This window comes from Triturus cristatus, chromosome 2_2 (assembly GCF_964204655.1).
Source record: "Triturus cristatus chromosome 2_2, aTriCri1.1, whole genome shotgun sequence".
Classification (NCBI taxonomy): Eukaryota; Metazoa; Chordata; class Amphibia; order Caudata; family Salamandridae; genus Triturus; species Triturus cristatus.
In genome coordinates this window covers 991,042,916-991,069,247 of record NC_140582.1, presented here as the reverse complement: position 1 = coordinate 991,069,247, position 26,332 = coordinate 991,042,916, and the positions used below count along the sequence as shown (strand labels likewise).

The following is a 26,332-nucleotide window of genomic DNA, read 5'->3' as shown; positions in this document are numbered from 1 at the left end:
AAATAAAATGCATTGTCATTTACAATGCAAAAAGCTCAAACTCTAGTAAATGTGAGACTTAGTGCATTGCAAATGCTTGTTTAAGATTTTGGTGAGGTGTTCCCCCATTAATTTGTTTATGGGTTATGACATACTGACTGGACCCCTCCTCGATGTTGACATCATATGTGCTCCCTGGGGCTTGCCCACTTGGGCTTGATTGTTCTGCCAAGGATACTGCTCCATCTGGGGCTTTTTCAAGGGGATTTTCCCCTCATTATAATCCTTTAATGTCACCCCCATCCAGATATTTATGGGCTATGACACTCTATTAGCATCCCACATATGAAATCTGACCTGACGTTAAGCTAGTCATTCTATTTGCCACTTTTTCTGTTGCTACAGTGGGTTATGTCTTAAGAACACGCTTTTCCATTACATAAATGTAAGGATCGCTTACTGCAATGTGCGACCTCGTTTTGAAGTGATGTATCATGTTTTTCAAATTTGATAACTGTAACCTGAATGTGTTCACATATGATGTGATTTGAATACAATGTAAGCATTTAGTTGATGAATGATTGGGATAAATGGTGTAACAACTTCTATTTTAGAACCCATGACAAGATGGCCAAAATATATTGATTTACCAGGAAATAAACCTCTGGTCCATTTTCACTGTTTACATATTTTTTAAGCTAAACACTAGATGATTTAAAACACACTTTGTTGTAATACTACTTAACCTATGACCAAGGAGACTTGATCTCCGAAATGTGTCAAGCTGTATCTTGCCATTATCCTGTTTGAACAAACCCATGCTGATTAACTGCATCTGCATCTGCATGTTTTTTTACTCTGAGCCTTTTGAGGAAAGCCCTTCCCTATCTCCCGGACTCTCTCCGCAAGACACTTGTTCAGGCACTCGTACTGAATAAATTGGACTACTGTAATGCTCTCTTGGTCGCTGCTAATGAGTCTGCGCTTAGCCGTCTGCAGTTGGTTCAAAACACCGCGGCACGATTATTTACTAATGCCCCGTATAGATCAGCTTCACTCCCGCTGCTCCGACAACTTCATTGGTTGCCAGTGCGGAAACGGATCAAGTTTAAGCTCTGCTGCTTGACACACAAAGCACTGTGGGGACCCGGCCCCCCATATCTGGCTGCGAGACTCCACCAATATACTCCCAGTCGCGACCTGAGATCCTGTTTCAAATCTCTGATACTTACTCCGAGAATTAAGAGAACACGGTTAGGAGGTAAATCTTTCTCCTATCAAGCTCCTATGATCTGGAATCAGCTCGCCCTTCCCCTGAGGCAATGCTCCGACTACCTTAGGTTCAGAAAGATACTGAAGACCACCCTCTTCGCAGAATGATATTGCTTCAGCCGCCCCGCATTGCCTTGTTAGCACCGAGAGACCCCCTTGGGGGTGATTCACGCGCTTTATAAACTATTAACATAACATAACATCTGAATTGTGGCCTGTCTTCTTTTAACCCCTTTACGAGGGGAACTTAATAGGATTTCCGGACTGGTTGGATATTGAGGAGGTTCACTAGCCCCCCGTAAATCGCCACATTTAAAGCAGCAAATTAAATTTGGCATATATATATATATATATATATATATATATATATATATATATATATATATATATTATCTACTGGCGGTCGCCAGTAGATAGTTATAGTTAGGACCCTGTTTCCATAGGAAATCCGCAACATTCTATTTGGAATAACTTTGGCGCCGGTCGACGAATCCTCGCGAAATTTTCAAAATAGGTGGGGCGCTACGCTCCGCTCCTACCCTGAAAGTCTCGGGGGGATTCGTCAAGCGGGGGCTGAGAAAAAAGGGGGGTCCCAAAACGCGTTTTTCCCATGCATTTTTCCATAGGACCTTTAGACACAGCTACAGCCCGAACGGCCGAACAGAGTTACTTGAAATTTGGCAGAGAGGTAGTCTACAGGTCAAGGAAGTGCCTTTTGTAGGTCTGGTGTAAATCTGTTCAGTATGTCCTGAGAAAATAGCATTTAAAAGCATATATATATGTGGGCGGAGCCTAACCACACATCTCATCCTGAGATCTGATTGGCTGTCAGCACTTCATCCAAGAAGTGTTGGCAGCCATCTTGGGACCAATATACATGATAGCACCTCATTAAAAAGCATTGCAGTTAATAGAAGGTTTTAAGACTTTAGTTACATTATAAAATCATTTGTTGATGGTACCATACTCATTTTAGGAATTGTGGTATGTTCTAAGGTGATTTCACCATGTGAAAAAGCCTTCTGCTGGGATATCATGATTGAGAGAAAAATATTTTCTCATGCTTTTACCACAGAGGTTTGGAAGGTGATCTATAAGCTAAACTGAGAGCTTATTTTCTGTAAATTCACATTATCTTTCTCAGTCATGTGAGAATGAAGTCTGACATTCTCAGTAAAACATGTACATCCAACAAGGGCAGAGACTGTCAGTTGATTCCTTTGTGTTCTACTGCAGCTTCCCAGAGTGTTCCAAAGAACTACTAGAGCGCTAACAGTCCAACTTATGATAAACGTATGGCACACCTGAAGCCATCTTGCTTGGATTAAAGTGGTAACTCTTAAAACATTTAATTTAAAAAGGAACAAAATGAGGGGGTTCATTTTTCCATAAAAAGTATGATTAGTGCTGCAGAAAGAAAAATTAGGGCACATTTTGAGTGACTTCTCAAATCCTCTTCTATTTCATTAAAACATTCTGACATGCAGACTGAAACATGCACTTTCAATACCAGCAGCAGTTTTCCCTGGTGAGCAGTAGCTTTACTACAGTGATCTAATGAGCAAAAAGAGTGCTAACATTCTGAATTTATGGCAAATGTGTGACACATCTGAATGCCTTCTTGATGGAATCAAAGTAAAAAACTGAAAGTATTTCCTACTGAGGAGACTGCAGTAAATGAGGAAATTAGGAAACTTCATAACAAATAAGTCTCCCAAGATGGCCACCAGAGACAAAAGAGCCCAAATGTAGCCCAAATATCACCCAGATGTAGCCCAAGTATAGCCCAATGACAGAATGTCCCAGAATGTTCTTAAAAACAACTAGAGCGCTTACTGTCTTCATTATGACAAAAGTATGGCATACCTGAAGCCATCTTGATTGGAATAAACTGGTAACACTTAAAACATTTAATTTAAAAAGGAACACAATGAGGGGGTTCATTTTGCCATAGAAATTATGATTGATGCTGAAGAAAGAAAATGAGAGCACATTTTGAGTGACTTCTCAAATCCTCTTCTATTTCATTAAAAAATTCTGACATGCAGACTGAAACATGCACTTTTAATACCAGGAGCAGACTTCCATGGTGAACAGTAGTTTTACTACAGTGATCTAATGAGCAACTAGAGTGCTAACATTAAGAATTTATGGCAAATGTGTGACATATCTGAATACCTTCATGAGGGAATAAAAGTAAAAAACTGAAAGCATTTCCTACTGAGGAGACTGCAGTACATGAGGAAATTAGGAAACTTCATAACAAATAAATCTCCCAAGATGGCCACCGGAGACAAAAGAGCCCAAATGTAGCCCAAAATCACCCAGATGTAGCCCAAATATAGCCCAACGACAGAAGTGTGCAAAACACTTATTATTTTGTGTTTTTGCAGTGTTATATAGTGCAGACTTGTCAGGTATTGGAGTGCTTTACATGAGCATTGGTTACATCACACAAGAACAAATTCATTTTGGTTGTAGACATGGGGAGACTAAGTGATTTGACCAGAATCACAGAATGTCGAGCTGAAGCAGAAACTTCAACCTGGTTCCCCAGTTGCAAAGTCTGCAGTTCTGGAAGTAACACCACATCCTCTCCCCTAAGTGCAACATTTAATCAAGTGTTCAACTGGATTAAAAAACATAAAGATAACAAATAATTTAAAAGTGCTTTGTCGCTATTTGAAAACTCAGAAAATATGTCCTTATTTTAGTCTTTTAGAGCACTAACCATAATTTTGATGCCAATAAGACCCTCTCATATATGTAATTTCTAAAGGAAATGCTCTAGGTATTACAGTTTTGATTACATCAAGATCATGTCAGGCGTTCCACACTTTTGTAATAAATATAGAATGTTAGCAATCTAGTTGTTCATTAGGATACTGTTGAGAGGCAGAGGCCAGGGGCACGGACTCTGAAAATTGAAGGCAGGTAGGAGGGTGCAAAGGCAACAATTTAACCACACTGAGCAGGCAGGAAGGGCCATGGAAGCACAACAGACTATGGAGGGCAGTGGAAAGGGGGGCAGGGGCAACAAACCAACAATACAGGACTTGCAAGAGAGGCTGTTGGAGGGAAGATCTATTACGGGTCAAGGAAGCTAGGGGCGGTCCCCAGAGCCCCGGGAGCCACCACAGAACTGAGCAGGAGAGTGAGTCAGGGACAAAAGGGGCACCTTAATTTGAGCCGGGGTGCCTAGTAACGCTTGCTCCAAAAATGAAGAAAACAGACATATGAGACATGGAATTGGAGGCAGAATACAATGGCAGTTTAATGAGAAGATGCAACTTCAAAGAAACCGCAGAATAGAGACATAAAGTACAAAATACAGAATCCAGATAATCATACAGCTGTCATGATATTCTCTGTATCTCAATTAATGTACTGACAGAGAGAGAGAGAAAACACATCTATAAATGCATCATGAGAAACAAGTTACACCAAGGAAAATGTTACCTAGGAACACTCACGTTTACTCTTAGAGCAAGCATTCCTGCAATTACAATACAAAATCTTTTAAATGCAAAAGTAAAGAGAACAATGGTTAAACATAACATGACATTTCATATAGGTAAAATAGAATAAGATACTTCAAGCAAAGCAGAGCAAGACATTTTAAGCAAAGGAAGACAAGAGCTCCCAGCTCTTGGGGAAAACCTGCACAGCCTGTTAACCTACATACAGACGGCGAGGTAGTCCGTCGATATCTGTGGGTGCTTCCTTTTTATATCATTTTGTGGGCTCCTTTGCACGCTACATCTACCTACGTATGCTACCCAAAAGCTTTGTCTGCAGATTTTACCAGACATTTCGTCATTTACCCACTTAATGCTGACAATGGACTGGGTGAAAAGGTCAGTCTCTCAGGCCAATCGCTTATCGTAAGTTCCATAGAGCAAGCAGAAAATAATGGGTATTGTACGGGAATTCAATATATTCATGTATAAAATCTCCTCAGTTCTCCTAACTTGACGCTCTGTGGTTGCCACTTCCTTAAAAGCGGGAAACCTGCCCAGGAAGCAAGTACCAGTCCAGGATGCAGCCTACTGTATGTCGACAGCTTCAGGGGGATGTTGAACTTTGATACCGAGCACGGAGCACTCGGGTAGGGTGGGGGCTACTAGTTTGGAGCAGAAGGCCTCGCAGACCTGCCTTCAGACTGCTATACACTAAAATTGCAGAGCTATGGTCAATTTAACAAAGAGGCCTACATATTGAACAGAAGGGCCTACACAGGGGTTTTATGCTGGCTGAGTGGTAAGGATGTCTCAGGATAATTATATAGCAACACAGGACCCGCTGGTCAATTTAATACGGCCTACAAATGCGGCTGGCAGGGCAAGGACAAGGGTCTCATACTTCAGGTGTGGACAGAACGGGCCAGGGGCCCCCTGTGATACAAAATCTACCCTCCTTCAAGGCTGTGGCAATGTAATAGACCATTGTGGACAGAAGGAAGAGGCAATGGTAGTACAACCATACATGCCAACAGACCCGATTCAGCCAGGAAACGTCCAATGTTTTTAAGCTCAAATGGGCTTTATTTGATCTGTCTCCTGTCTACAATATCCTCTTTTTCAATGTAACTCAAAGGGGAAAATCAATACCCCAGTTTTTTTTCAAAATCTCCCTCTTACCAAGTTCAAAATGTTCGCAAGTATGGTACATTGGATCATGGAAGGAAATGGGATAGGGACATAGACTTGGATAACAGAGGACAGGAGGGACATGGAGAGGTGCACCAAACTGACCCTGCAGGGCAGGCATCAGGGTTTGCAGCAGCACAATACACCACACAGGGCATGCAGGACGGGAGTGCAGCACAAAAATCCATAGAAAGCAAGAGGGAGGGGACAGGACCATGCACATGGACAACAGAGAACAGAGGGGCAAGAGGCAATGGTAGCTAGCTGACCATAATGGACAGAGAGGAGAGAAAGCTGCAGCATAACAGACCATAAAGGGCAGGGGGGACGGATCAGGGGCATTACAATGGAACAGACAAGCCAGGAGGGAGGGAGTAGGGGTCTGCACATGTAAACAGAGGGCTGGGGGCAAGGGGGCAGGGCAGGAGCAGCAAGATAGCCATGAAGGTCAGGCAGGATGGGCACTAGAAGCAAGACACACCATGAAGAGCAACAGTGAGACTGTGATGGCATACACACAGACCATGGAGGGAAGGTGGGAGGGGGTCAGGGGCAGCAAACTGACCACACAGGGAAGGTGGGAGGGGCCATGGCAGCACAGAAGACCATGCATGGCAAGTGGGAGGGTTAGTGGCAGCACAATGGCTATGATGGGCAAGAAGGAGGGTGCAGGGGCATGCACAAAGGACGATGGAGGATAGAAGGGAGGGTCAGGACCTGTGCACAGACAAGAAAGTTCAGGGGAAGGGACCTCACAACAGACCACACGGGGCAGGCAGGAGGAGCAGTTGCAGCACAACAGACCAGGGAGGGCAGAAGGGTGTGGCAGTACAATGGACCATGTAGGACAGGAGGAAGAGGATAGGGGCATGGCTTGTGGACAGGCAGGGTGGAGGTGGCAGGGACAGGTTACAGTCATCTGACAATGCTAGGCAGGTGGTAGGGGAGTGGCAGCTCAACAGAACACTCAGAGTAGATAGGAGTGGCAGGTCCATGGGACATGGTGGGCAAAAAGGATGGAGCAGGGGCATGCACAACGACATCTGAGGGCAGGGGGAAGGAGAATAGGGGCAGCAAGCTGAGCACAGAGTTTAAGCAGGAGGTCAATGATGGGGCATAGAATTGGGCAATGGAGGGCAGGAGGAGTGGACTGGCACATCATACTAAATTGAGGGCAGTGGCAGCACATCAGACCATGCATGGCAGGAGGGAGGAGGCTAGTCCATGGATTCACACAACAGAGGATAGGGAGGAGGGGGATGGGGCAGCAAGCTAACTGTTCAGAGAAGGCGGGTATTAGGAACTTTATTGTTTTTAAAACATTGTGTCTGTGCGAACTACTTAAAATATGAACAAGTATGCAGCATAATCTCACTTTTATTCAGGAAGAAGAGGACGTTTGTGACTGTGACTCCGGGCTCACTTGGCAGAAACACCCCCTGACCCTCCACCCCCTATCGCAAAATGTAATGCCCGTGAAAAGGGTAGGTGAACACAGTGTTATATAGAACATAGTCCTGAGAGCACGATTGAAAATGAAAACTAGATATAGTGTATGGTATAAACTATGCACCAAAAAGTGTGATATAAGATGAACCGGGCGTGAAATATAATATGCAATACATTGTGCGCAATGACAGATTCATTGGAGAGCGCGAGATAGCACAGGCACTAGCGCGTGCTATGCGATATGCGCCTTGGAATGTAATATGCACAGGGCAGTGTTGTGTAACCTAACTAGTCTCTAAAGTTGTAATATAAAATATGTGCTGGGGAGTGTAACGTTGCATATGCACTGTGACAAAGATATGGATCCCAGATTGTAATATGTATGGCATAGCACTGTGCGTTATAACATAGGCATCGAGGAAGGCACGTTAGATGGGGCAATATAACCCGTGCGAAGACAAGTGTGGTATGACATATTCACGGGGTGGTGTTACAGTGCACATGGGTTAGAGAGTGTCATAGCATATGCACTAGCTAGTGGAATACAACACAGAGGTGTGTGGCACTCGGCAGGCAATGGTGGGTGTAACACAGCATTGGGCTCTGTCAGGAGCGCGCTGTGACTCTCAAGTGATTTTCGTCCCCTTTCCAGAGAGTAAAATAAAAAGTATTACACATCCAGCAGTGGATGTGTGTTTTATTAACCGTGAGGGGGGTTTCTTGCATAGTTTTGGTCGAATTTTTGTTGAATCCCCTTTGAATGGCTTGGTGTGCATGTGTATTAAATGTGCCCGTCAATAGCTACCCATGTTTGTATAAATAAACGACTAGGGTGTCTGCCGGGATTAGGCACGGTAGGGCATCAGACATGTCAGAGCTTCACTAGTGGTGTAAATACATTCCACGTGGATTCATTGCATGCATAGTCGCCTTTTAATGAATATCACGCAAATCGTCATGGTGATAGGTACGTACGGTTTGTCCAGCATGTCCTAGGTGTGTCTATAAATATATATTTTTTTTAAATAATAAAAAACAGTGGCCGGCCCTGGGGATTGGGGTCAAAAAAATATAATTAGGAGACAGGCCCTGGGGGATGGGGTCATCAGGGCCAATACATTAGAATAAGAAGGGGAACCACACAGCCCCCCTTCTTAAAAAATTAAAATAAATAAAAGGCTGGCATCGTGCCGGAGGCCATGACCCCTCCGTGCAGCACTCTGCAAACGCGCCCCCAACAGGCATCTCCAGTATGCGCCAGGGAGCTGCGCTGCAGACAGGTGTTCTGAGGCCAAGCCCCTTTTTACACCTCTCTGCAACGCAGCTCTGTGGCGCTTACTGGAGGTACCTAGTGGTCTAGTTTGACCCTAGGGACCCTTAGGATTCAAGGGGACTTAATCTCTCAACTTAGAACAGCCACAGGGCGCGTTTACACAGTGATGAAGGGAGGGGACGGGGCCTGAGGTGACGTGTGCAAACACGCACTATGGCACGTTTTAAATTGGGGATATAATTTCCCTTCAATACTGAGGGCCCCTGGGGGCTAACTAGCCCACCAAGTGCTTCCAGTAAGCGCCACTGAGCTGCATTGCAGAGAGGTGGTCCAGGCCGTGCCACTTTTTACACCTCTCTGCAACGCAGCTCTGTGGCACTTACTGGTGGTACCTAGTGGGCTAGTTGGACCCTAGGGACCCTCAGGATTCAAATGAACTTAATCTCCCAACTAAAAATGGACACAGGGCGTGTTTACACAGTGGTGAAGGGAGGGGATGGGGCCTGAGTTAACGTGTGCAAAAACACCCTGTGGCCTGTTTTAAGAGGTAGTTTTAATCCCCATGCCCTATAATATACTAGGGGCTTACAGAGGAGGTCATGCTAATCACAGGGGGACCCCAACGCATAATGTTCCCTAGTGTATGTAGGTGTTTTCACTGTATTCTAAGTGTCTTTTAACATAGCACTGGCTCTAGGACTGGTTAGTCAGACTCAGTTACCACCAGTATCCGTCTGAAAAAGTTGAGGGTACAGGATGATTTTGCAACAAGGCTTCTTTCTGCTCTTCTTTTTGTTCTTTCTGCACGTTATCCTTCTTCCTGCACTTATCTTCGTATTTGAGGACATCTGTTGCTTCTTTCTGCACTTCTTTTGTTTCTTTCTGTGCATTTTTTCTTCTTTCTTCACATGTCCTATCTCTGTAGGCATAGTTAGAAATTAGCATTTAAAAAACCTTTGAAATTCACAGAAAAAACCATAGGTTTCAGGCACGTTATAGTTAGGAATTAGCATTTAAAAAACCTCAGAAATTCACTGAAAAAACCATAGGTTTCAGGGGTGTTATAGTTAGCTGGACTTTTCACTTGTACAAAACCATTGAAATTCCCCCGTTATAGTTAGTTCAGCTAACTATAACTCGCGCGCCCGCAATGCACTGCTGATGACGTCACATATTTCATCACTCATGACATGGTCAGTGACACCACTCATGACATCACTGATGACATCTCAAATGACATCACTGATGACATCATCCTTGTGATAGAGTGGCAGACCTCCTCTCACCCTAATATAACCTTTGATACACACATTCAAAAATAGAGACTAAAATTTTCAAAACAATGGACATACCAATACCAGTTACAACAACCTCTTCAGTAATTCTAAGATCCACATACACATCCACTCATTCACCAACAGTCCTATACAGTCACTCATACATGTATTCACTCATCATATGTACTCATACACCTATACATCCTGTTACACAATGCCACTCATCCATAGAGTTACTCACACACATAGTCACTCATGCTAATAAAGAATCAAACATACATTTACTTGCATATACAGTTATACACACACCACCACACTTACTTCTACGGAAACTTACACATACTTAGTCTTTTAAACAATCACGTATAGAAACACATACTTATTCATACAGGAACTCTTTCAATCTCTCACTCTCACATATACTCACATATATACACCAATAGTCACATATACTAATTTAAAACATATGTAGTTACTCATAAAGACACTATTGAGACAGTCATTCACTCACTAACACACCCATACACACACTCATCCACCCATACAGTCCTGCACACATGCTGTGTTCAACACATACAAACAGTGAGTCACTCATTCATGCACCTATGCACTACGTAATACCCCCCACCGAACCATGCAGACACTCAGACTGATACACAAAAAACCAACTAATAACCTATATAGACACCCATGTAGCTACTCACCAACCCATGCAGCCACTTATACACAAAGTGAGAGACTGATACAGATATTTACATATTTAAACATTACTCACTAAGCCATGTATTCACTATGATACACTTAATCAGTCAGTTACACAATACATTTTTCAAAAACAAATCATCCATTTAGACACTTATATACCCATTTATTCTTCCATCGACCTTGAGATATACATATATAAAACATATTTAATTTTCAGAAAAACACATATTCTTTGGATGATGTAATCAGTGATGTAATCAGTGATGTCATTTGACATGTCATCAGTGATGTCATGAGTGATGTCACTGACCATGTCATGAGTGATGTAATATGTGACGTCATCAGCAGTGCATTGCGGGCGCGCGAGTTATAGTTAGCTGAACTAACTATAACGGGGGAATTTCAATGGTTTTGTACAAGTGAAAAGTCCAGCTAACTATAACACCCCTGAAACCTATGGTTTTTTCAGTGAATATATATATATATATTACCTACTGGCAGTCGCCAGTAAGTAGTTATAGTTAGGACCTATTTTCCATAGGAAATCCGCAACATTCTATTTGGAATAAGGTGGACACCGATTGACGAATCTTCACAAAATTTTCCAAACTTTTGGCCAGCTCCGGTCCGCTCCTATCCTGAAAATTTCACGGTGATTCGTCAAGCGGGGGCCGAGAAAGAAGGGGGGTCCCAAAACGCCTTTTCCCCATGCATTTTCCCGTAGGACCTGTTGACGCAGCTACAGCCCGAACTGCGGAACGGAATTACACCAAATTTGGCAAAGAGGTAGTCCTCCATTCAGATTCATGCCTTTTGCTTAAATGGTGTAAATCCGTTCAGTAGTTCCTGAGAAAATTAGAGTTAAAAAGATAGATATATCTGGGCGGAGCCTAACCACACATCTCATCGTGAGATCTGATTGGCTGTCAGTACTTCATCCAAGAAGTGTTGGCAGCCATCTTGGGACCAATATACATGATAGCACCTCATTAAAAGGCATTGCAGTTAATAGAAGGTTTTAAGACTTTAGTTACATTATAAATCATTTGTTGATGGTACCATACTCATTTTAGGAATTGTGGTGTGTTCTAAGGTGATTTTACCATGGGAAAAAGCCTTCTGCTGTGATATCATGAATCATGTTTGAGAGAAAACTATTTTCTCATGCTTTTCCCACAGAGGTTTGGAAGGTGATCTATAAGCTAAACTGAGAGCATATTTTCTGTAAATTCACATTATCTTTCTCAGTCATGTGAGAATGAAGTCTGACATTCTCAGTAAAACATGTACATCCAACAAGGGCAGAGACTGTCAGTTGATTCCTTTGTGTTCCACTGCAGCTTCCCAGAGTGTTCTAAAGAACAACTAGAGCGCTAACAGTCTTACTTATGACAAACGTATTGCACACCTGAAGCCATCTTGATTGGAATAAAGTGGTAACTCTTAAAACATTTAATTTAAAAAGGAACAAAATGAGGTGTTCATTTTGCCATAGAAAGTATAATTAGTGCTGCAGAAAGAAAAATTAGGGCACATTTTGAGTGACTTCTCAAATCCTCTTCTATTTCATTAAATAATTCTGACATGCAGACTGAAACATGCACTTTGAATACCAGCAGCAGACTTCCCTGGTGAGCAGTAGCTTTACTACAGTGATCTAATGAGCAACTAGAGTGCTAACATTCTGAATTTATGGCAAATGTGTGACACATCTGAATGCCCTCTTGATGGAACCAAAGTAAAAAACTGAAAGTATTTCCCACTGAGGAGACTGCAGTAAATGAGGAAATTAGGAAACTTCATAACAAATAATTCTCCCAAAATGGCCACCAGAGACAAAAGAGCCCAAATGTAGCACAAATATCACCCAGATGTAGCCCAAGTATAGCCCAATGACAGAATGTCCCAGTGTGTTCTAACGAACAGCTAGAGCGCTACCAGTCTTATTTATGACAAAAGTGTGGCCCACCTGAAGCCATCTTGATTGGAATAAAGTGGTACCACTTAAAACATTTAATTTACAAAGGATCAAAATGAGGGGGTTCATTTTGCCATAGAAAGTATGATTAGTGCTGCAGAAAGAAAAATTAGGGCACATTTTGACTTCTCAAATCCTCTTCTATATCATAAAATAATTCTGACAAGCAGACTGAAACATGCACTTTGAATACCAGCAGCAGACTTCCCTGGTGAGCAGTAGCTTTACTACAGTGATCTAATGAGCAACTAGAGTGCTAACATTCAGAATTTATGGCAAATGTGTGACACATCTGAATGCCTTCTTGATGGAACCAAAGTAAAACACTGAAAGTATTTCCTACTGAGGAGACTGCAGTAAATGAGGAAATTAGGAAACTTCATAACAAATAAATCTCCCAAGATGGCCACCAGAGACAAAAGAGCCCAAATGTAGCCCAAATATCACCCAGATGTAGCCCAAGTATAGCCCAATGACAGAATGTCCCAGAGTGTTCTTAAGAACAACTAGAGCGCTTACTGTCTTACTTATGACAAAAGTATGGCACACCTGAAGCCATCTTGATTGGCATAAACTGGTAACACTTAAAACGTTTAATTTAAAAAGGAACACAATGAGGGGGTTCATTTTGCCATAGAAATCATGATTAGAGCTGAAGAAAGAAAAATGAGGGCACATTTTGAGTGACTTCTCAAATCCTCTTCTATTTCATTAAAGAATTCTGATATACAGACTGAAACATGCACTTTTAATACCAGCAGCAGACTTCCGTGGTGAGCAGTAGCTTTACTACAGTGATCTAATGAGCAACTAGAGTGCTAACATTCAGAATTCATGGCAAATGTGTGACATATCTGAATACCTTCTTGATGGAATCAAAGTAAAAAACTGAAAGCATTTCCTACTGAGAAGACTGCAGTAAATGAGGAAATTAGGAAACTTCATAACAAATAAATCTCCCAAGATGGCCACCAGAGACAAAAGAGCCTCAAAGCAGCACAAATATCACCCAGATGTAGCCCACATGTAGCCCAATGACAGAAGTGTGCAAAACACTTATTTTTTGTGTATTTACAGTTTTATATAGTGCAGACTTGTCAGGTATTGGAGTGCTTTACATGAGCATTGGTTACATCACACAAGATCAAATTCATTTTGGTTGTAGACATGGGGAGATTAAGTGATTTGACCAGAATCACAGAATGTTGAGCTGAAGCAGAAACTCCAACCTGGTTCCCCAGTTGCAATGTCTGCAGCTCTGGAAGTAACACCACATCCTCTCCCCTAAGTGCAACATTTAATCAAGTGGTCAACTGGATAAAAAAACATAAAGATTACAAATAATTTAAAAGTTATTTGTCGCTATTTGAAAACTCAGGAAATATGTCCTCATTTTAGTTTTTTAGAGCACTAACCATAATTTTGATGCAAATAAGACCCTCTCATATATGTAATTTCTAAAGGAAATGCTCTAGGTATTACAGTTTTGATTACATCAAGTTGACGTCAGGCATGCCACACTTTTGTAATAAATATAGAATGTTAGCAATCTAGTTGTTCATTGGGATACTGTTGAGAGGCAGAGGCCAGGGGCACGGACTCTGAAAATTGAAGGCAGGTAGGAGAGTGCAGAGGCAACACAAACCAACAATACAGGACTGGCAAGAGAGGCTGTGGCAATATAATAGACCATTGTGGGCAGAAGGAAGAGGCTCTGGTAGTACAACCATACATGCCAACAGACCCGTTTCAGTCAGGAAACGTCCAATGTTTTTAAGCTCAAATGGGCTTTATTTGATCTGTCTCCTGTCTACAATCTCCTCTTTTTCAATGTAACTCAAAGGGGAAAATCAATACCCCAGTTTTTTTTCAAAATCTCCCTCTTACCAAGTTCAAAATGTTCGCAAGTATGGTACATTGGATCATGGTAGGCAGGAGGAATTGGGGTAGGGACATGGACTCGGATAACAGAGGACAGGAGGGACATGGAGAGGTGCACCAAACTGACCCTACAGGACAGGCATCAGGGTTTGCAGCAGCACAATACACCGCACAGGGCATGCGGGACGGGAGTGCAGCACAACAATACATAGAAAGCAATAGGGAGGGGACAGGACCATGCACATGGACAACAGAGAACAGAGGGGAAAGAGGCAATGGTAGCTAGCTGACCATAATTGACAGACATGAGAGAATGCTAAAGCACAACAGACCATAAAGGGCAGGAGAGACGGATCAGGGGCATTACAATGGAACAGACAAAGCCAGGAGGGAGGGAATAGGGGTCTGCACATGGAAACAGAGGGCTGGGGGCAAGGGGGCAAGGCAGGAGCAACAAGATTACCATGGAGGTCAGGCAGGATGGGCACTAGAAACAAGACACACCATGGAGAGCAACAATGAGACTATGATGGCATACACACAGACCATGGAGGGAAGGTGGGAGGGGGTCAGGGGCAGCTAGCTGACCACACAGGGAAGGTGGGAGGGGCCATGGCAGCACAGAAAACCATGCATGGCAAGCGGGAGGGTTAGTGGCAGCACAATGGCTATGATGGGCAAGAAGGAGGGTGCAGGGGCATGCACAAAGGACCATGGAGGATAGAAGGGAGGGTCAGGACCTGGGCACAGACAAGAGAGTTCAGGGGAAGGGGCCTCACAACAGACCACGCGGGGCAGGCAGGAGGAGCAGTTGCAACACAACAGACCAGGGAGGGCAGAAGGGTGTGGCAGTAAAATGCACCATGGAGGACAGGAGGAAGGGGATAGGGGCATGGCATGTGGACAAACAGGGTGGAGGTGGCAGGGACAGGTTACAGTCATCTGACAATGCTAGGCAGGTGGGAGGGGAGTGGCAGCTCAACAGAACACTCAGAGTAGATAGGAGTGGCAGGTCCATGGAACATGGTGGGCAAAAAGGATGGAGCAGGGGCATGCACAAAGACATCGGAGGGCAGGGGGAAGGAGAATAGGGGCAGCAAGCTAAGCACAGAGGCTAAGCAGGAGGTCAATGCTGGGCTATAGAATTGGGCAATGGAGGGCAGGAGGATTGGACTGGTACATCATGCTAAATGGAGGGCAGTGGCAGCACATCAGACCATGCATGGCAGGAGGGAGGAGGCTAGTCCATGGATTCAGACAACAGAGGATAGGGAGGAGGTGGATGGGGCAGCAAGCTAACTGTTCAGAGAAGGTGGGTATTAGGAACTGTTTTGTTTTTAAAATGTGTGTCTGTGCGAACTACTTAAAATATGAACAAGTATGCAGCATAATCTCACTTTTATTCAGGAAGAAGACGACGGTTGTGACTGTGACTCCGGGCTCACTTGGCAGAAACACCCCCTGACCCTCCACCCCCCATCGCAAAATGTAATGCCGTGAAAAGGGTAGGTGGACGCAGTGTTATATAGACCATAGTCCTGAGAGCACGATTGAAAATGAAAACTAGATATAGTATATGGTGTACACTATGCACCAAAAAGTGTGATATAAGATGAACCGGGGCGTGAAATATAATATGCAATACATTGTGCGCAATGACAGATTCATTGGAGAGCGCGAGATAGCACAGGCACTAGCGCGTGCTATGCGATATGCGCCTTGGAGTGTAATATGCACAGGGCAGTGTTGTGTAACCTAACTGGTCTCTAAAGTTGTAATATAAAATATGTGCTGGGGAGTGTAACATTGCATATGCACTGTGACAAAGATAAGGATCCCAGATTGTAATATGTATGGCATAGCGCTGTGCGTTATAACATAGGCATCGAGGAAGGCTACTCTGCGGAGGGGAAGTGAATGGCAGGAAACATTTCTACTTTCGATGGTTCACAGCCAATGAACATTGAGCTTGTTGTTAGAACACCACAGCCAATTAAACGTTAATTTTGTTCCGCGATACAGAACATGCACTCCCACATATTAATACATTTCCTGTAACAAAGTGACTCTATCCATGATAAAAGTGAGCACTGCATAATAAGTAAATATTTTTCCGCATTATATTAAAGGAAGGCCGCAATACGGCGCATTGTTGTTTTCCCGAAATAATTTCCACAGCCTACTGCACCCCCCTCCCACATAAGTGTAGCGCCGGGACTGCGGGGGCCCCAGCGAGCCCCTGCTTTTATTTTTTTAAGAAATACCCCAGGGACCTAGCCCACCCAGGGGTCTCATTAAAATAAAATGCGAGAACCCGTGACCCCAGCGCGAATTGCGCCGATTTTTTTAATTTATTTTTGTTATGCTTTTTTTGGCCCTAGGGTCCCCTTGGAATCCCCTAAGCAGGCCTAGGGGGTCAGGGTGTTTCTACCCTGCTCCCTTCTCTTGTTTTATATCTTTGTTTCTCGCTTCTACCGAGTCACAAGATAGCTGCCAACACTTCCTGGTTTGGAGTGTTGACAGCCAATCACAGTGAAACTCGTGCATGGGACTTAGGCTCTGCCCAGATATCGAAACTTTTATTTTTCAATTTTCTCAGCAAATACTGTACGGTTTTACACCATTTAAAAAAAGTCACTTTCTGATCCAAGCACTACCTTTCTGCCAAATTTGGGGTAATTCCGTTCAGTAATTTCGGCTGTAGCCTTGCACAAAGTTTTGTATGGGAAATTGATTTTTTCACTCTTATTTTTTGAATTTCTCAAAAACTACTGAACGGATTTACACCATTTAATAAAAAGGTCGCTTTCTGAACCAAGCTCTACCTTTCTGCCAAATTTGGGATAATTCCATTCAGCAGTTCGGGCTGTAGCTTGTCGCAAAATTTCCTATGGAAATTAACATGGAAAAAATGCGTTTTGGGACCCACCTTTTTTCTCAGCCCCCGCTTGACGAATCACCCCCAAACTTTCAGGAAAGGAGCTGACCTGGATAGAATTGTTTTTGGGAGAATTTCGCAAAGATTCGTCAAACGACGCTAAAGTTATTAGCAAATCAAAAAAGCTTTTCCTATGGAAACTAGGTTGTAAGTATAATTACCTGCTGGCGACCGCCAGTAGGTAATATATAAATATATATATATATGATATATATATATATATATATATATATATATATATATATATATTCACTGAAAAAAACATAGGCTTCAGGCACGTTATAATTAGCTGAACTTTTTACTCGAACAAAACCATTGAAATTCCCCCGTTATAGTTAGTTCAGCGAACTATAACTCGCCCGCCCGCAATGCACTGCGGATGACGTCACATATTACATCACTCATGATATGGTCAGTGACATCACTGATGACATCTCAAATGACATCACTGATGACATCATCCAGTGAATGTGTGTTTTTCAGAAAATTACATATGTTTTATATATGTATATCTCAAGGTCAATGGAAGAATAAATGGGTATATAAGTGTCTAAATGGATGATTTGTTTTTGAAAAATGTATTGTATAACTGACTGATTAAGAGTATCTTAGTGAATACATGGCTTAGTGAGTAATGTTTAAATATGTAAATATCTGTATCAGTCTCTCATTTTGTGTATAAGTGGCTGCATGGGTTGGTGAGTAGCTACATGAGTGTCTATATAGGTTATTAGTTGGTTTTTTGAGTATCAGTATGAGTGTCTGAGTGTCTGTATGGTTCGGTGGGGGTATTACGTAGTGCATAGGTGCATGAATGAGTGACTCACTGTTTGTATGTGTTGAAGACAGCATGTGTGCAGGACTGTATGGGTGGATGAGTGTGTGCATGGGTGTGTTAGTGAGTGAATGACTGTCTCAATAGTGTCTTTATGAGTAACTACATATGTTTTAAACTAGTATATGTGGCTATTGGTGTGTATAAGTGAGTATATGTGAGAGTGAGAGATTGGAAGAGTTCCTGTATGAATAAGTATGTGTTTCTATAAGTGATTGTTTAAAAGGCTAAGTATGTGTAAGTTTCTGTAGAAGTAAGTTTGTGGTGTGTGTATAACTGTATATGCAAATAAATGGATGTTTGATTCTTTATTAGCATGAGTGACTATGTGTGTGAGTAACTCTATGGATGAGTGGCGTTGTGTAACAGGATGTATAGGTGTATGAGTACATATGATGAGTGAGTACATGTATGAGTGACTGTATAGGACTGTTGGTGAATGAGTGGATGTGTATGTGGATCTTCGAATTACTGAATAGGTTGTTGTTACTGGTATTGGTATGTCCATTGTTTTGAAAATTTTAGTTTCTATTTTTGAATGTGTGTATCAAAGGTTATATTAGGGGGAGAGGAGGTCTGCCACTCTATCACAAGGATGATGTCATTTGAGATGTCATTAGTGATGTCATGAGTGATGTCACTGACCATGTCATGAGTGATGTAATATGTGACGTCATCAGCAGTGCATTGCGGGCACGCGAGTTATAGTTAGCTGAACTAACTATAACGGGGAAAATTTAAAATGGTTTTGTACGAGTGAAAAGTTAAGCTGACTATAATGCCCCTGAAACCTATGGTTTCTTCAGTGAAATTCGAAGGTTTTTTAAATGCTAATTCCTAACTATAACGTTTCTGAAACCTATGGTTTTTTCAGTGAATTTCAAAGGTTTTTTAAATGCTAATCACTAACTATGTCTACAGAGATAGGACATGTGAAGAAAGAAGAAAAGACACACAGAAAGAAAAAAAGAAATGCAGAAAGAAGCAACAGATGTCCTCAAAGACGAAGAAAAGTGCAGGAAGAAGGATAACGTGCAGAAAGAACAAACAGAAGTATAGAAAGAAGCCTTGTTGCAAAATCATCCTTTACCCTCAACTTTTTCAGACGGATACTGGTGGTAACTGAGTCTGACTAACCAGTCCTAGAGCCAGTGCTATGTTAAAAGACACTCAGAATACAGTGAAAACACCTCCATACACTAGGGAACACTATGCGTTGGGGTCCCCCTGTGATTAGCATGACCTCCTCTGTAAGCCCCTAGTATATAATAGGGCAGGGGATTAAAACTACCTCTGAAAACGCGCCACAGGGCGTGTTTGCACACGTCACCTCAGGCCCCGTCCCCTCCCTTCACCAATGTGTAAACGCGCCCTGTGGCCGTTCTAAGTTGAGAGATTAAGTTCCCTTGAATCCTATTGGTCCCTGGGGTCAAACTAGCCCACTAGGTACCTCCAGTAAGTGCCACAGAGCTGCGTTGCATAGAGGTGTAAAAAGGGGCGGGGCCTCAGAACACCTGTCTGCAACGCAGCTCCCTGGCACATACTGGAGATACCTGTTGGGCTAGTGGGCCCTCAGTATTGAAGGCAAATTAATTCCCCAACTTACAACTGGCCAGGGGGCGCGTTTGCAGAGTGCTGCAAGGAGGGGGCGTGGCCTCTGACGCGATTCCGGTCTTTTATTTTTTTTATTTTTTTAATAAGGAGGGCTGTGTGACCCCCTTCTTTTTCTAATTTATTGGCCCTGGGGACCCCATCCCCAAGGCCTGCGCCCTAATTTTTTTTGTTGAAAAAAATTAATTTGGAAGAGTGCCGCGTGGCCACCCTCCCAAGGCCTTAATCGGCCCTGGGGACCCCCACCCCCGGGTCATGGCCTTTTTTTTTTTATTCTTTAGGAGGTGGGCTGCGTTGCCCCCCTCCTCAGGCCACTTATGGCCCCGGGGACCCCATCCCCCAGGGCCGGCCTTTGGTTTTTATTTTTAAAAAAAATATATATTTATAGAAACACCTAGGACATGATGGACAAACCGTATGTACCTATCACCATGACGATTTGCGTGATGTTCATTAAAAGGTGACTATGCATACAATGAATCCACGTGGAATGTATTTACACCGCTAGTGAAGCTCTGACGTGTCTGACGCCCTACCGTGCCTAATTCCCCCCCCCGCCGGTGGGTACTCTCCAAGTAGACACACTTGTCGTTTATTTATACAAACATGGGTAGCTATTGACGGGCACATTTAATACACACGCACACCAAGCCATTCAAAGGGGATTCAACAAAAATTCGACCAAACTATGCAAGAAACCCCCCTCACGGTTAATAAAACACACATCCACCCCCGGATGTGTAATACTTTTTATTTTATTCTCTGGAAAGGAGACGAACCTCACTTGAGAGTCACAGCGTGCTCCTGGCTGAGCCCAATGCTGTGTTACACCCACCAGTGCCCGCCGAGTGCCACACACCTCTGTGTTGTATTCCACCAGCTAGTGTGTAGGCTCTGACACTCTCTAGCCCATGTGCACTGTAACACCACCCTGTGATTGCCTCACATGTTGTAAGGAGGTCCTTCCAGAGCTTAATGTTGATTGGTTGCGAACTATTGAAAGTAGAAGTGTTGCTAGGCATTCCCTTCTCCTCCGCGTAGTAGGAGGGACATCTGATTGGCTGACGTGTTCTAAGGAGGAGCTTCCAGAGCTTCATGTTGATTGGTTGCGAACTATTGAAAGTAGAAGTGTTGGCAGCCATTCACTTTCCCTCCGCAGAGTAGGAGGGACATCTGATTGGCTGACGTGTTCCTAGGAGGACTTTCCCAAGCTTAATGTTGATTGGCTGTAAACCATTGAATGTAGAAGTGTTGTCAGTGATTCCTTCCCCCTCCGCGGAGTATTAGGGACATCTCATTGGGTAACGTGTTCCAAGCGGGACCTTCCCAAGCTTAGAGGCCCATTAGTATAGCGGGCGGATTGCCACCGCCCATATGGCGGTGGCGATCCGCCCACTAAAAACCTCCGCCCGTTTGCCTACCGGGCGGAAAACCAGTTTATATGGTGGCGGTGTCTGGTAGACACTGCCATCCATATAACTATGAAGGCAGGCGGTGTTTGACATTGGGGGCCCGTAGCGGGCCCCCAAGGATTCTGGGGGTGGGGGGGCACATGGGGGGCTGCATTTCAATGTACAATGTGGCAGGCACCGCGCGGTGCCTGTCACGTTGTGCATTGAAAGGCACAGGCTGCCTCTGTGGCATTGCGGCGTGCGGTGCTCTCTGCAATGCCCACCGCAATGTTGCATCTGCGCCATGCACCTGCCAGTGTGGCGGGTACATGCTAATCGGGAGTGCGGGACCGGCGCACCCTCAGCGGGCGGTCCCGTTTCCCGAGGGTATGGCGGGCAGACAAAGTCTGCCCGCCATACTAATGGTGCCCTAGATGTTCATTGGCTGTGAAGCATTAAAAGTAGAAGTGTTGACAGCCATTCCCTCCTCCTCTGCGGAACAACATGGACATTTTATTGGCTAAAGTGTTCCGAGTACAAGTTTGCTCCTTATTGGGTGGGAACGGTTCACTGTTGTCAGCCATTTTGTGACACACTTCCGAAGGAGTACGGGAAAACAAAGTAGTAGAGGGGAGGGTAGGAACACTATTAACTCTGTGCAGTGGTCACAAGGTGGTGGAGAGGGATTGTGAAGGTAAAAATTGTTTTTTATATATTTTAAGGACCATTTCTATAATTGCCGTGGGGTGTGCAAATCATGGCGGAAAAATAACAGAGTGTGTTGCGGTCTTCTTTTTATTAAGTTTGCGGGTGGGATACTTCCCGGGAGCACTATTTACTTATAATGTGGTGTTTACTTTTCCGACGGGGAGGTGTGGTTGCGCAGCAAAAAATTCAGTTTAGGTATCAAACAGTTTTTATTTAGCAATTACAAATTAACTTTCTTCGGATACTGACGCTGTATATATTAAAGGGGTGACAAATAAAAATGGAATTTCATAAAATATCACTTAAGCGTGGCCACACCCTCCTTTTTTCTGCTATAGTTTGTAAAAGTTTTGCCCCATATTCTTGATAATATAAGAGGGCATCAGTTACTTTTAGATAAAGAAGAAAAGAAGCGCTACAACAAACACTCCCACACTACATCATCTGAGGCCAGAAGAATAAATAAAACACAATTTATCACAATTGACTTCATATTACATAGAAATGTATGCATTATTATTTTTCAAGTTTGTATTTTGTAGAATTCGGGAATGTTCTGTCGTAGTGATTAGAGGACGCACACTGTTCCGAAAACTGTTCCGCTAACAAATCACATACTCATTTAAGAATATACAGGATAGTGCTATTATAATATACAGTACTGGTCTTATATATTCTATAGGGAGAAGGTGAATAGGAACCGCAACTGAGAAAAATTGAAATTAGAAAAGAACATTCAGAAATGTAGGGTTTATCAAATGTTGAAAGTAAGAAAGTATGTATGAAAGCTATATTTTTTTAGACTGCAGATTCGTAAAATATTCTCACTGAAAAAATATTTGATCAAGTATGTTATAAAGCTTAGTGAACTGTATTTCAGATGGCGCAGACAAATCTCCAATTCCTCTTCTGTAACAATAGGACAGTCTATTACAATATAACCAGTGACACTATTGTTACAGTAAAAAGAAGGGAAAGGAAAATAAATTTATAAAAACAACAGAAGATCAATAACGAAATACTTTAGAGTGGTGAATATTTTCAGAGCTTCTTTTCACCGGGACTTCGAAATGTTTGATCTTCGTGGCGAAGGGTCATAAACTCCTCTGAGATCATTATGACTGTGAAAATTATAATATACATATTCACAGTATATGTTCAAAAGGGGGGAATAGACTAAAAACAGGAAGCTGGTGACGTTGCGTATACATCTTTACTCTTTGCGCCGACGGGTCATGAACTCCTCTGAGATCACCATGACTATTCGTATTATAATATACATATTGACAGTATGTGATCCCCAGGGGAAAACAGACTAACAACTGGAAGCTGGTGACGTTAATTATAAATCTTTAGGGTTTGCGCCAACGGATCACCAACACCTCTGAAGTGAAGTACAGTGTCAATATTATAATATAGAAAGTCACAATATATAAGCTGAAAGGAGTGTCTGTTTCTGAAAACAAGCTGCTGACGTTACAGAAAAAAAGGCAAAAACATGCAATAACACTTTTTTCTAGATATAAATGTTTAAATATTGACTAATAGCTATGTATTATAAATATCTACTATGCCATAATCAAACAACTTACAACTCCAGAATATGTTTTGTTGCCGCAAAACAAGAATCCGACACTAGAAAAGGGAACCTGCATCACAGAATGGACACGGATAAATAACTCACGAAATTGAAACTAATATAACAACGGGTGTGGTTTATATACTTTTTGGTTATTGAGTAGTCTATGGAAGGAAGATGCGGCTCCGACTATTTAGATGTCACGTTTTATAGTTTACACATGCTCACGTTTTAACTGTTTAACTTGTGCACGTGTTGGGAAAAGTTACAAAATGTGAAGCTGTAAAGGTTTCAATTTCCATCGTAACACGTATAAGGTCCTTAATATGTACATCCGTTGGAGAGTTTATAAACTGTTACCCGGCAAACTGTGTCATTTGCATTCTCATGATTAAAAACATCTAAATAGAAGACATAAAAAAAATATGTGCTAATATTTGTCATCACTATGCTGTTAAATTAAAAACAATCAGCATTTTTAAAGCGTACAGCTACCCCCGGAAAGGTGTGCCGGCGCTCGGGGACGTTGGGAAGATTAAGCAAGGTGTTGCCCACAGTGAGATAGTGGTGGGCTAACATGCTGCTCGAGCCGGGAATCGAACTGTGAACACTGTTGTTCGAAGTCAGGTATTATAGGTGCTGCGTCACACTTTTACTACACTTATATGTTAATTACTGCTAATTAAGTTGTAAACTTTGTTAAATTATAAGTAGGGCTTCCTGTTTTCCGTTTTTACTGATTTTTACAGATAAATACAGACAGAAAACTATTTATTTTCCTCTCTGTATTTATTTTAAAATGTGAATAAAAACAGAAATTGGGTTATTTTTTGAGCGATTCTAAATACTGTCAATCATGACTACCAGGCCAATAGGTCTGTCATTCTAAAAGTAAAAGGGTTAAAACAATAAAATAATTTTAGTAAAAAGCCTTAAACAGCAATATATATGCTCGTAAAAGAGAACATGCACATTTTAATATCAAGGTTGTGCATATTTTATCATCTGAGACTGTTCATATGACTGAAAATGGTCAGTACTTCAGGCATGAGTGCATATTTATCAGACAAATAAATGTGGAAATATACTTATTTCAGATTCATTTTTACACAAAACCCAAAATATATATAGGTAAATACAGATACAATTATTAAAAGAAAATATGGATAAATACAGACGGAATTGTCCAAAAAATAAATACCATAAAACCAGGAGCCATATTTATCAGTTATAAAAAACTACTGTTAAGTTAGTTTTCACTGTAAAAGGTATACACGTCTTTTTAAAATTTACTTAAAAAAACATTATAGGTTATAGGGACATTGTAGTTAGAAATTATCATTTAAAAAACCTTTGAAATTCACTGAAAAAAACATAGGTTTTACAGAAGTTATAGTTAGAAATTTGCATTTAAAAAACCTTAGAAATTCACTGAAAAAACCATAGGTTTCAGGGGTGTTATAGTTAGCTGGACATTTCACTCGTACAAAACCATAGAAATTCCACCGTTATAGTTAGTCCAGCTAACTATAACTCGCGCCCCCGCAATGCACTGCTCATGACGTCACATATTACATCATTCATGGCATAGTCAGTGACATCACTGATGACATCTCAAATGACATCACTGATGACATCATCTACGTGATAATCCGATGCACCTCCTAATACCCTAATATAACCTTTGATACACCCATTCTAAAAAACAGACTACCATTTTTTTTAAACCAAAGAGACACCAATACCAGGCAGTTACTACATACCCACTCACTGATTCTTAGGTCTACACACACATCCACTCCTTCACCCATACAATCACTTATACATGCAGTAACTCCTCAATACAACACTATCATATGCAGTCATACACCTATTCAAACAGTCACATACCGCCACTCATCCATGAAGTTACTCACAGACCTAGATAGTCATGTAAAGAATCAAACACACTCCCATTTACTCACCTGTACAGTTATACACACACCACCTCACTAATTCATACAGATAGTAGCGCATACTTACTCTCTTATAAAATCAGTGATACAAGTACACACTCATCCATACAGCCACTTTCGTAATTACTCACTGTCACATATAGTTATTTATATACACCATCACTCACATAAACTGCCTTTTACATATGTAGCTACTTACATGTACCACTGAGATCTCCATTCACTCACAACACAAACACACCCATACACACACTCACCCAGTCATAGAACTGTTTCCACATGCAGTCTTGAACCCATACACCCAGTGAATCAACTAGTAACACATCTATGCACAGAGTCACACACCTCCAACCCACCCACACACACACTCAGGCAAGGCTACAAATACTCAGGCAAACAGTCAATAACCCATATAAACTGTCATGTAGTTACTGACTAACCCATGTACTAGCTTATACAACAACAGACACACTGATACAGACATTAACACAGTTTAGTCACTAATGAATGCATTCAGTAAGACATGTTTAATCAGTCACTTATACAATCAGTCACACACCTTGTAAAATCCTTCATCCAGACACTTATACACCCACTGATTCTTCAATACAGCTTGGCATATATATAAAACATATTTAAACTTTACAGAAACACACTGTCACTGGATGATGTCATCAGTGATGTCATCAGTGATGTTATTTAAGATGTCATCAGTGATGTCATCAGTGATGTCACTGACCATGCCATGAATGATGTAATATGTGACGTCATGGGCAGTGCATTGCGGGGGCGCGAGTTATAGTAAGCTGAACTAACTATAACGGTGGAATTTCTATGGTTGTGTACGAGTGA

General features: G+C 42.2%; 1 protein-coding gene across 1 annotated transcript in view; it reads right to left on the bottom strand.

Annotated features, from left to right (window-relative positions):
* SLC2A9 (solute carrier family 2 member 9) overlaps window positions 1–26,332 on the bottom strand; it is a 2,222,556-nt gene that overhangs the window by 2,152,716 nt on the left and 43,508 nt on the right. The gene's annotated exons all lie outside the window — the stretch shown is intronic.